Here is an 11,977-nt window from a genome sequence, read left to right on the forward strand (position 1 = left end):
TGATATTTATTCTGTCTCCAGAAGTGACCTGTGTTGAGTTTTTCTTGGGTAACTAAGTCATGTTATAGCTGTAGTTCTGCTTCTGATTTGCTTGTTAAATATTTTTTTTAAATATTATTGGGAAATTATTTCTTATATTGTTCAGAAACAAATGTGTATTTTAGTACAATTGAAGCTTTTGGACCCAGAGGGTCTTTGGGTCAAGTTCCATCGGGGAGAAAAAAAAAGTCTGTGTGTGTGAGTGTGTGTGTGTGTGTGTGTGTGTGTGTGTGTGCGTGTTTGCACTGCTAGCCATTGTATGACTTCATGTGTTATTAGTACAGTGTAAGGAGTACTTTTAGAAGAAAAAAAGGGAGCTGATTCGAGTGCTTGACCCCAAAGGATTTTCTTTTTCTTCCTTCCTTCCTTTCTTTCTTTCCCTCCCTCCCTCCCTTCCTTCCTCCCTTGCTTCCTTCCTTTCTTTCTTCACTCATTTTTCTTTCTTTTTTTTTGCCAATTATATAAAGATAGAATGAAACTAACATGGAACAAGAAATGAGTTTCTGGGATTATTTATTCTTCTTAAAATTTAAATTTTCCTTTTTTTTAAATGAACAACCATTTATTATCTTTACCTCTTGCTTTCTACAACCTCTCTACTACCAGTGAGAAACAATAAAATTTAAAAAAAACATTCTTTAAAATATGCAAAATGATGCAAAACAAATTACTGAAAGTTTCACTTAAAATAGTTACAAGCCCACAATTGCAGAGTAGAGGTAATGCTATTGAACTCTCTCAACATTTCCTTCCAATACCTTTAAAGTAGTGCCTCAAATTAAATACTGAAGTGGAAAATTCAATAAAAGTTCAAGCTGAGACATTTTTCTGCATGAAGAAAACAGGAGGTTGGCATGAGAAGTTTGTGACACCTTAATGGAGGTCTGGAACCCACTCATGAGGTAGCAGCAACAGCAGCCACAGGACCATCAGCATCAGAAGCAGTCAGTCCAGAGATGTTAAAGGTGTTTGAAAGTGCTCAGAAAAAGTTTATAGGTAACTTTTCTGCTGGCACTGGTTACGGGTGACACTGATTGACAAAGATATTACCCATATACAATTTTGGGTCTCAATTTGAAAGTGAAGATGAATTCTGGGGATCAGTCACAAGGGAGCAGAGGTCCTGGACATAGGTCCAAGGCAAAGAGAACACTGGTGCTTGTGGCTACAGAGGACTAGGAGTCTTTCTTGAGTAAAGACTAGAAAAGAAGTAACAAACCTCTCCCAATATCACACCAACTTGGAAGCAGGAAAGACTTGCAGACCCCTAGAATTATCTCTAAAAATAGCAATTCAAAAATACTGGTTTGAATAGTGCCTCTATCCCAGGGAAGCAGACCCCAGACCCCAACTTTAATATAAAGAAAGAAGCTCAAATAATTAGGAGCCAAAAATTGTTACATCAAAAAATAGACCCCCAAAAGTTACTAATGTAGGGAAGACCAAAATACAAACTCAGAATGTGAATGTGAAAACAATTCCAAAGCCTCAGAAAAAAATTCACTTGAACCAAATCCACACAAATTCCTAGAAAAAGTTAAAGAAAAAGATAAGTGGTAGAGGAAACGTTGGGGAAAAGAAATGAGAGTGATGCAAGAAAATTATAAAAAAGGAATTGATGGCTTTGTCAAAGAGGATAAAAAAAACTGAAGTAAATAATAACTTTAAAAAACAGAATTGGTCTAATTATAAAAGACAGAAAAATTCACTGAAGAGAACAACTCCTTAAAAACAGAATATGCCAAATGAAAGAGGCGTACAAAAATCTCACTGAAGAAAATAATTTCTTAAAAATTAGAATTGGGCAAGTGGTATCTTATAACTCCATAAGGCATCGATAAACAGTAAATGAAACTCAAAAAATGAAAATAAAATCAAAGAAAATGTGAAACATTTCATCAGAAAAACAACTGACCTATAAAATAGCTCAAGGAGAGATAATTTAATAATTGTACAACTTGAAAGCCAGGATTAAAGGAAGAGTCTAAACATAATATTTTAAGAAATTATCAGGGAAAACTGCCACAATATCTTGGATCCAGAGGGTAAAATAGAAATTGAAAAAATCCATTGATCACCCACTGAAAGAAATCCCAAAATGAAAACTCACAGGAATATTATAGTCAAATGCAAGAGCTCCCAGGTCAAAGAAAAAAAAAAAGCTGGAAGCAACCAGAAAGAAATAATTAAACTATTGTGGATCAGGATCACATAAGATTTAGCTTTTTCCACTTTAAAGGAGTTCAAGACTTTGGATATGATATTCTGGAAGGCAAAGGAGTGTTAAGGGCTAAAATTCTAGCTAGTCTGTCTAAAATATCTAATGAGTGGTCGCCAATAAATTATAAACTTTAGCAAGAGTTAGACTTTTAAGCATTTATTAAGGAGAATAAGAATTTGATAAAGAGAGAGAGAAAGGCCTAGATTCCTATCTATTAAAGGGAGAGCACATTTTTAGCTCCCTTCTCCGCCAGAGTCCAGAGGAAAGAGCGCCAGACTGAGCGCCAGTCTCTTCCTTCCTCCTCCCACCAGCCCGCGTCACTTCCTGACTCCTGGTCTTGCCCTCAAAGACCTTCCCTTCATGGGCAGAACTCTTCTACAGTAAGTATCCAGCAGGTGGCGTCATTCCAATCGTTACAGTCCCCCCTGTTGTTCCTCAAGAAACAAAATGTTTCCTTGACGGAACAGTAAAAACAATATAATAACTATTGCTAAATAATAATATGTGAACAACAATATAGAAAAGGAAGAGAAAGTTGTCCAGAGGGGCGATTTTTTGTCCTCATGAACCGACGCTTTGACATTAGTCTTGCAAAGGGAGGGCCTCTGCAGAGAATACATGTTACAGATGGTGTATATTATAACAGAAAGAGAAAAAAAAACAACAAAAACAAATCAAAACTGTTCATTTAAAGTCTCTGAAAGTCTTTTCTCAGATGTCCTCTAGGTGTAGTTGTGGAATGGAAGTCTTTTCAGGGGTTGATGTGTGGATACTGGTAATCAGCCAGGAAATTTCCTACAAAATTGAGCTTAACACAACTTTAAAATAGCTTTGTCAATAATCAAATCAAACAATGAAAGTTCTCAAAAACATGTCTAAGGGAATACAGAATCTTAGTTGTTAACACGTGAAACATACAATAAAACAAAAATTGAACCATTCTTTAAAATTACATTATTATTATAGTCCCCCCTTATGGAGAGTAATTGAGAAGACAATTGCTGCAATATTAATTTTTAAAAATAATTTTTATCTTTGTTTCATCACTTTTTGCATCATCTGCCTAATTATCCTCATGCCATTATGAGAAATTAGAAAATCTAATATAATTGGTAACAGGTGTCAAAGGCCAAATTCAACACTGTTATTTATCATGACACCTGAGATAATTATGGGGGTTACCATAAAAGAACAGAGAAATGATGGGATATGAGCATTCCCACACTTGAGCAATATGTACTGTCCATGCAGTATGCCAGGCTTAAAATAGGTGGATGGAATATATGTCCATGCCACCGAACATATTGGAGGAAACTGAGTCAGACTTAATCAGATGCATGGGATTGAGATGTCCATGGCATCAGGCATATAGGAGGGAGCATAGAAGCCAGGTGTAGAAGTGAGATGGGTGGGATGAATACTTCCAGCCATCTGTACAATATTGTGGGGAAAAATAAAATAAAATATCAAACCAAGAGAATCCAACCTCAACATTTGTCAAAAGCCATTCCCTCGGCCATACCTTGACTTCATGCAAGTCTCCCCTCATGTGACAGTTCAGTGTCTGCTTTTGCATGTATTCCTCTTGTGATTAGATGGCATCTTGGCCAACTGGCATCTGATAACTCAGAATAAAGGCAATTAGTGTCTTAAATGATAAGTTCCCATAATCCAAGTCTCATATGGATTTAAAAATTGAGGATAATAAATGATTGCAAAAAATGTGAATACATCTTGACTCAGAACACAATATATAGTTATGCAACAATTTCAAATAATATCTTTTTTTACTTAGTATACAATTACTTTTGTGAAAAATCAGAACATATTTGAATACAAGTTAAAGCACAACACAATCTTAAAGAAAACTTTTTTTTTTGAAAAGAGAAAACTTTTACAAATGTCCCCCTCTTTTTTTTTTTTGAATATGCTTATCAAAAATAATACTTCTTTACACTTGCCATGGCAACCAATTTGCCAGGGAAATGCTTTAAAGAGTTTGATCAAATAATCAGTTGAGAAAAAATAACAAAAACAAACAACTCAGAATATAGGAGCACAATACTCCTAGAATTAACATTGTATTATGAAATCAAAACCATCTTGTAATGTTTCAAAATTAGAGAGATGAATAAATAGAAAAAAAATATACATGGAACAATAAAAGACCATGAAATTCAAACTAGGGAAATCTAAATGAATGTGAACTTAATATTAATAAGAGTATTATAAAATATAAACTTGATCACATGACTATAAAAAGCTTTTACAAATATTCTCCTTGTTTTAGAAACTAAGTATAAGACACAATCTCAAAAGCATGAAAATCTCTATGAAAATAAACCCATACCATTAATTTCAAAATGTATATGTAATGGCATAGAAATCCTATGTAACCTCTGAACTGACATTAATACTCTGAGTAAAGTTAGAACACTTTTGATTCCGATATCTAAAATCCCCAATACTCATATCAATACCTTGCTGCTTACTTCCACATTTCTGTAAAATATATACCCTCCCATGGCAAAAGAAGCGGAGTCTTGAACTATGTTGATTGTCATTCTTATTCAGCTTAAGTTTTTCTTCTTTAACCCCTCTATATTGTCTGTCAGTCTTTTCACCATACAAATGCTTTATAAGATTACTAATTAAAGACAAAAGCAGGTTAGCAAAATTATGAACAAATCGAGCATATCTGGAATTTAAAGGGTTTTCTAAGGTTGTCTCAGAAGCACAGCCAGGCTGGGGAAGGGCTGAGCCTAAAGCTGCAAATGCAGGTAGAAAAAGTTGAGCATGCGCACCAGATCTCTGGACTACCCAGGCAGGGGAAGCTATGGGCTTGGCCATAGGAGGAGTAGAGGGTGGGGTCTGGAGAGGAGGGGAGGGACCAGAGCAATTTGAATCAGACTTGATTTTGAACTCAGGCCTGGATTCCTCTTCCCCCACTTTGCCTCCAGGTGCTAGGGGATTAAAAGCTTCTAGAGGGTGGGTCATTGCCTCCAGGCATGCAAAATTAGAGCAACAATTACTGTTAGAACTGGGAAAAGCTGCGGGAATCTCTTCAGGTTTCTCTGAAAAAGCATGGTTGGGAGAGGGAGAGATATTTCCTTGTGTGAGTAAGTTGCTGGCTCTTTTAACAAAAATAAAAAGAAAAATAGAAAATCCACAAAAACAAAGCATTAACATGATCTTATCTCCCATTTGTCTGGTTAAACAGACTAAAATCAAAAATAGGATAATTAGGGAGTTTAAAAGGTCCATTCGAAAAAATTTAAAGGGAAAATCACAGCCAGTGCACCAGTACTTAGCAGTTAAAGGGAGAGGGAGGGGAAATTTCTTACCCAACCAGAAGATCAGAAGAAGACTGAGGTTTAGCTTTCCTCTTCGTGGTCAGCCATCTGTTAAGGGCTAAAATTCTAGCTAGTCTGTCTAAAATATCTAATGAGTGGTCGCCAATAAATTATAAACTTTAGCAAGAGTTAGACTTTTAAGCATTTATTAAGGAGAATAAGAATTTGATAAAGAGAGAGAGAAAGGCCTAGATTCCTATCTATTAAAGGGAGAGCACATTTTTAGCTCCCTTCTCCGCCAGAGTCCAGAGGAAAGAGCGCCAGACTGAGCGCCAGTCTCTTCCTTCCTCCTCCCACCAGCCCACGTCACTTCCTGACTCCTGGTCTTGCCCTCAAAGACCTTCCCTTCATGGGCAGAACTCTTCTACAGTAAGTATCCAGCAGGTGGCGTCATTCCAATCGTTACAGGAGCTAGGATGTCAACCAAGAATAAAATGCCCACAGAATTGCATATAATCCTTCAGTGGGAAAAGTGGAAATTTAATAAAATAGAGTACTTCCAAGCATTCCTGATGAAAATACCAGAGCTGAATAGAAAATTTGGCATTCAAAGAGAAGCCTCAAGAAAAGGATAAAAAGGTAAACATGAAAGAGTAACCATAAGAGACTGAATAATAAGGTTAAAATTTTTATATTCCTTTATAGGATGATGGTACATGTACCTCCTAAGAACTTTATAATAATTATGACAGTTAAAAGGAGTTTACATAGATAGATGTAAATTGATTACATTGTAATGATCTCCATTAAAAAAAAGTAGGGATGAAAAAGAATACAGTGGGAGTAGGGGAAGGGATAGGTAGAATGGGGAAATTTTTCTCACATAAAAGAGACATGAAATGAAGAGCTTTTACAGTCTATGGGGAAAATGGGAGGGATGGTAGACAATGCTTTAACCTCACTCTCATCAGTATTCTCAAAGAAGAAAAAATGTATTTACGCACTCAGATTGTATAGAAATATATCTTAGCCAATAGGGAAGTCTGACAAGGAGATAAGAGGAAGGGGGAAATGATAAAAAAACAGATTAAGGGAGGCAGTGGTTAGAAGCAAAACAGACTTTTGAGGAGGGATAGTATGAAAAGAGCAAGAGAAATAAAAGAAGAAAAAGTAATAGTAAGAAGAGCACAGTAATCATAATTGTGAATGTGAATAGAAGGGAATAAAATGGAAGTGAATAGCAGAATGAATTAGAAATCACAATCTAGCAATATGTTGTTATGATGAATCAAATTCATAAAAAATAAGAGCCATTCCCCAACTGATAACTAGTCAAAGGTTATATAAACACACAGTTTTCAGAAGATATCAAAACTATCTATAATCATAAAAGAGTTGATTTCTTCAGTGGATTTTTTCCCCATTTAACCAATGGAATTTTTAATAAATTATTTTATTCAGTCAATTTCTGTGCTTCCTTTTTCAAGCTGTTGACACTTTTCATAATTTTCTTGTGTAATTCTCATTTCTCTCATTTCTTTTCACATTTTTTCTTCTACCTCTCTATTTGATTTATAAAATCTTTTTTGAGCTCTTCCAAGAAGGCTTTGTGTTTTTGAGGCCAATTCATTTTCCCTTTTGAGGCTTTACAAGTAGACATTTTGACGGTATTGTCTTCATCTGAGTTTCTGATTTGATCTTCCCTGTCACCATAGAAGCTTTCAGTATAAAGGTACTTTTCTGTGTTTACTCATATCATGGCTGATTTTTTTTTAATTTTTAAAGTTGAGGTCTACTCCTGGGGCACAGGGGCCACTGTTGCAAGTTTCTTGTGCTAGGGGGATAAGGAGCAGTCAATAGCTTTCTGCTCTGAGGTCTCTGTGGCTTTCAGATCCCTCACCACCCTGGGCTTGCTCTCTGCAAGGGATGGTTTGGCCTAGTTGTGTCTGTACTGTGGGTGCTTCTCTAGCTGGCAATTTGCCCACTCAGCTGAGGCTGGTGGGTCTCACAACTGTCCCGCTATGCTACCAGCCTGGTGAGCCAGGACAAAGGGGCCTCAGCTGCTGATCTTTGCTGAGGCCAAGAGCCTCTTCCCAACTTACCCAGACTCCCTGCATGCTACTTCTCTGCACTGTGCTCTCCTTTCACCCTATGGAAACAGACCTTTCCTGAAGTCTTCTAAATTATCTCATTGGAAGATTGTGCCTTTCTGTTTTTTTGTAGGTTTTCTATTTCCAGAATCCCTTTATAGGCTTGATTTAATTTTGTTTCTGAGGGAAACTCAGGAGAGCTCAGGCAACTCTGGCTTCTCTTTACCATCTTGGCTCTCAATAGTCATATAGGGAAAAAATTCTCTAAATCATTATTGATTTTAGAAAGGAAAATTAAACAATTTTGAAGTACTACCTCATATCTAGTACAAATGACAAATTCTGGAGGGGGTGGAGGAAAATAGGTACACTACTCTTGATGGAGTAGTGAACTGTTCCAACCATTCTGGACAACAATTTGGAAGTAGGACCAAAGGGCTATAAAACCATGCATATGGAACATTGTTGACAAGATGTCAATGCAAGGGAAGAATTCCATGAAGACTTCCCAAATTCTACTCCAAACAGCCTTGAAAAATGCTGAAGAACCAATTTAGGAGAGGAGAAGCAACTTCCCAGCATGGCAGGAATGGTCTGTCTCATTTGGCATGGTAAGAGAGCCCAGTAAATAAGCAGCAGCAGCAGCAGGCAAAACCCCAGGATGCCTGCAGCAAGGCTTGGAGACTTAGGGAATTTCACCAGCAGGACTCTAAACCTTTGTAAATCAGAGTCCACATCAGCATCACAGCTAGGCCCCACCTTCAATGCAGGCCACCAGCAAGCCCAATTACATTGCTGACCAGTAGGGAACTGAAAAAATAGATTAAAATTAATCAGGAATTAAATAATCTAATCTTTGAATGTTTGGTAAAATTTACCCGTAAACCCATCTGGCCCTGGGGATTTTTTCTTAGGGAGTTCATTAATGGTTTTTTCAATTTCTTTTTTCTAATATGGGTTTATTTAAGGATTTTATTTCCTCTTCAGTTAACCAGGGCAGTTTGTATTTTTGTAAATATTCATCCATTTCATTTAGATTGTCAAATTTATTGGCATACAGTTGAGCAAAATAATTCCTAATTATTGACTTAATTTCCACTTCATTGGTGGTAACATCACCTTTTCCATTTTTGATACTGGTTTTCTTCTTTCTTTTTTTAAATCAAATTAACCAATATTTTATCTATTTTATGGGTTTTTTCATAAAACCAGCTCTTAGTTTTATTGATTAATTCTATAGATTTTTTGCTTTCAATCTTATTAATTTCTCCTTTGATTTTCAGAATCTCTAATTTAGTATCTAATTGGGGATTTCTAATTTGTTCTTTTTCTAGCTTTTTAAGTTGCATGCCCAATTCATTAATCTCCTTTCTTTTTTTTATTCATGTAAGCATTTAGAGCTATAAATTTTCCCCTAAGCACTGCTTTGGCTGCATCCCATAGATTTTGGTATGTTGAATCATTATTATCATTCTCTTGGATATAGTTATTGATGGTTTCTATGATTTGTTGTTTGGCCCATTCATTCTTTAGAATGAAATTATTTAGTTTCCAATTGATTTTCACTCTACTATTCCCTGGCTCTTTCTTACATGTAATTTTTATTGCATCATGATCTGAGAAGGATGCATTTACTATTTCTGCCTTTCTACATTTGACTATGATGTTTTTGTTCCCTAATACATGGTCAATTTTTGAAAATGTGCCATGTACTGCTGAGAAAAAGGTATATTCCTTTCTATCCCCATTCAATTTTCTCCAGATATCTATCACATCTAACTTTTCTAGTAGTCTATTCACCTCTTTCACTTCTTTCTTATTTATTTTTTGGCTAGATTTATCTAATTCTGAGAGGGGGAGATTCAGATCCCCCACTACTATAGTATTACTGTCTAATTCCTCTTGTAACTCATTTAACTTCTCCTCTAAGAACTTGGATGCTATACCACTTGGCGCATACATATTTAATATTGATATTACTTCATTATCTATAGTACCTTTAAGCAAGATGTAATTTCCTTCCTTATCTCTTTTAATGAGATCTATTTTTGCCTGCACTTTGTCTGAGATAAGGATTGCTACCCTGGATTTTTTAGTTTAGCTGAAGCATAATATATTCTGCTCCAGCCTTTTACCTTTACTCTGTGTGTATCTCTCTGCTTCAAATGTGTTTCTTGTAAACAGCATATTGTAGGATTCTGGTTTGTAATGCACTCTGCAATTCGCTTCCGTTTTATAGCAGAGTTCATCCCATTCACATTCACAGTTATTATTACTGACTGTCTATTCCCCTCCATTCTATTTACCCACTTTGTACTTTTCCCCCCTTCTTTCACTCTATTCCTCCTCACCAAAGTTTTACTTCTTACCCCTGCCTCCCCCAATCTGTCCTCCCTTTTTATCACCCCCTCTCTTTTCTTTACCCTTTTCTCCCTTGCTTTTGTCCTCCCTTCTATCAGTACCCCCCTTTCCCTTCCCCTTTTGCTTCCCTAACGTATATGTTATTCCCTCTTTGAATCAAATCTAATGAGAATAGTGTGGAAACAATGTTCACCCCTCCTTTCTTTCCCTCCATTGTAATAGGTTTTTTTTTTCACCTCTTCATATGATATAATTCATCCCCTTCCACCTCCCCTTTCCTCTCCTCCCCATAGACTCCCTTTTTAACCCCTTAATTTTTTTATGTATTATCACATCAAAGACAATTTATATTTATGCCCTCTATATAAAGTCCTTCTCTCTGCCCAAATATATTTACAGTTCTTAAGAGTTATGAGTATTATCTTCCTGTGTAGGGATATAAACAGTTTAACCTAATAGGGTAACCTTTTTTCCCCCCTCTGTTTACCTTTTTAAACTTCTCTTGAGTCTTGTATGTTGAGATCGAATTTTCTATTCAGTTCTGGTCTTTTCCTCAGGAAACATTGAAAGTCCCCAATGTCATTAAATGTCCATCTTTTCCCCTGAAAGAAAATGCACATTTTTGCTGGGTAATAGATTCTCCCCTGCAATCCAAGCTCCTTTGCCTCCCGGAATATCATATTCCAAGCCTTGCGGGCCTTTAATGTCGAAGCTACCAGGTCCTGAGCAATCCTGACTGTGGCTCCATGATATTTAAATTGCTTCTTTCTGGCTCCTTGGAGTATTTTCTCCTTCACCTGATAATTCTGGAATTTGGCTACAATATTCCTTGGAGTTTTCCTTTTGGGGTCTCTTTCAGGAGGTGATCGGTGGATTCTTTCAATGATGATTTTATCCTCTGATTCTATGATATCAGGGCAGTTCTCCTTAATAATTTTCTGGAATATGGTGTCTAGATTCTTTTTCTGGTCATGGTTTTCAGGCAGTCCAATGATTCTCAAATTGTCTCTCCTCAATCTGTTTTCCAGATCAGTTGTCTTTCCAATGAGGTATTTCACATTTTCTTCTATTTTTTCATTCTTTTGATTCTGCTAGACTGATTCCTGGTGTCTCATGGATTCCTTATCTTCCAAGTGTCCAATTTTAATTTTTAAGGCATTGTTTTCTTCAGTAAGATTATGCACCTTTTTTTCCATTTGGCCAAGTGAATTTTTTAAGGCACTGTTTTCTTCAGTGAAATTATGCACTTTTTTTTTTCCATTTGGCCAGTCAATCTTTGTGGTTCCTTTTCCAAGCTGCTGATTCTTTTTTCATTGTTTTCTTGTTTTGCTTTCATTTCTCTCCCCATTTTTTCTTCTACCTCTCTCAATTGATTTTTAATATCCTTTTTGAGCTCTTCCAGGAAGGCTTTTTGTTCTTGAGACCAATTCACCTTCCCTTGTGAGGCTTCACATGTAGGCAATTTGAGGCTATTGTCTTCATCTGAGTTTGCATTGGCTTCTTCCCTATTGATACAGAAGCTCTCAATGGAGAAGGCTCTTTTTTGCTTCTTACTCATTATTGCAGCTTATTTATTTATTTTTTAAGTTTAGGTCTGCTCTGGGGTCACCAGGGTCCCTGTTTTGGGCTTCTTGTGCAGGGGTATAGGTGCTGTGTGACCGGCTTTTTACTCTGAGGCCTTTATAGTGTATGCAGTTCGACCCCCTGCACTTCCTGTCTGAGTTCGCTCGGCCAGGCACCCGATCCTGGCGCCCGATCCCGCCTGACCCATTCGTGGCCCTCCCGGCCAGGTGCAGGTAGGTTTTTCTACTGTCCTTCTTGGCCACCAGATTTTTGAGCGAGGTTCCAGGGGCCTCAGTTGTTTGGCTGTGGCCCGCAGCCCCTGCTGACTTGCCCCGACCCCCTCGGTGCTGGGCTACTGCCCTGTGCTGGGCCTCCCTTTTGCCCGAGTCAGACCGACCTTTTCCTGAAGT

The sequence above is a fragment of the Dromiciops gliroides genome, chromosome 1 (genome assembly GCF_019393635.1).
Source record: "Dromiciops gliroides isolate mDroGli1 chromosome 1, mDroGli1.pri, whole genome shotgun sequence".
NCBI classification, from domain to species: Eukaryota; Metazoa; Chordata; class Mammalia; order Microbiotheria; family Microbiotheriidae; genus Dromiciops; species Dromiciops gliroides.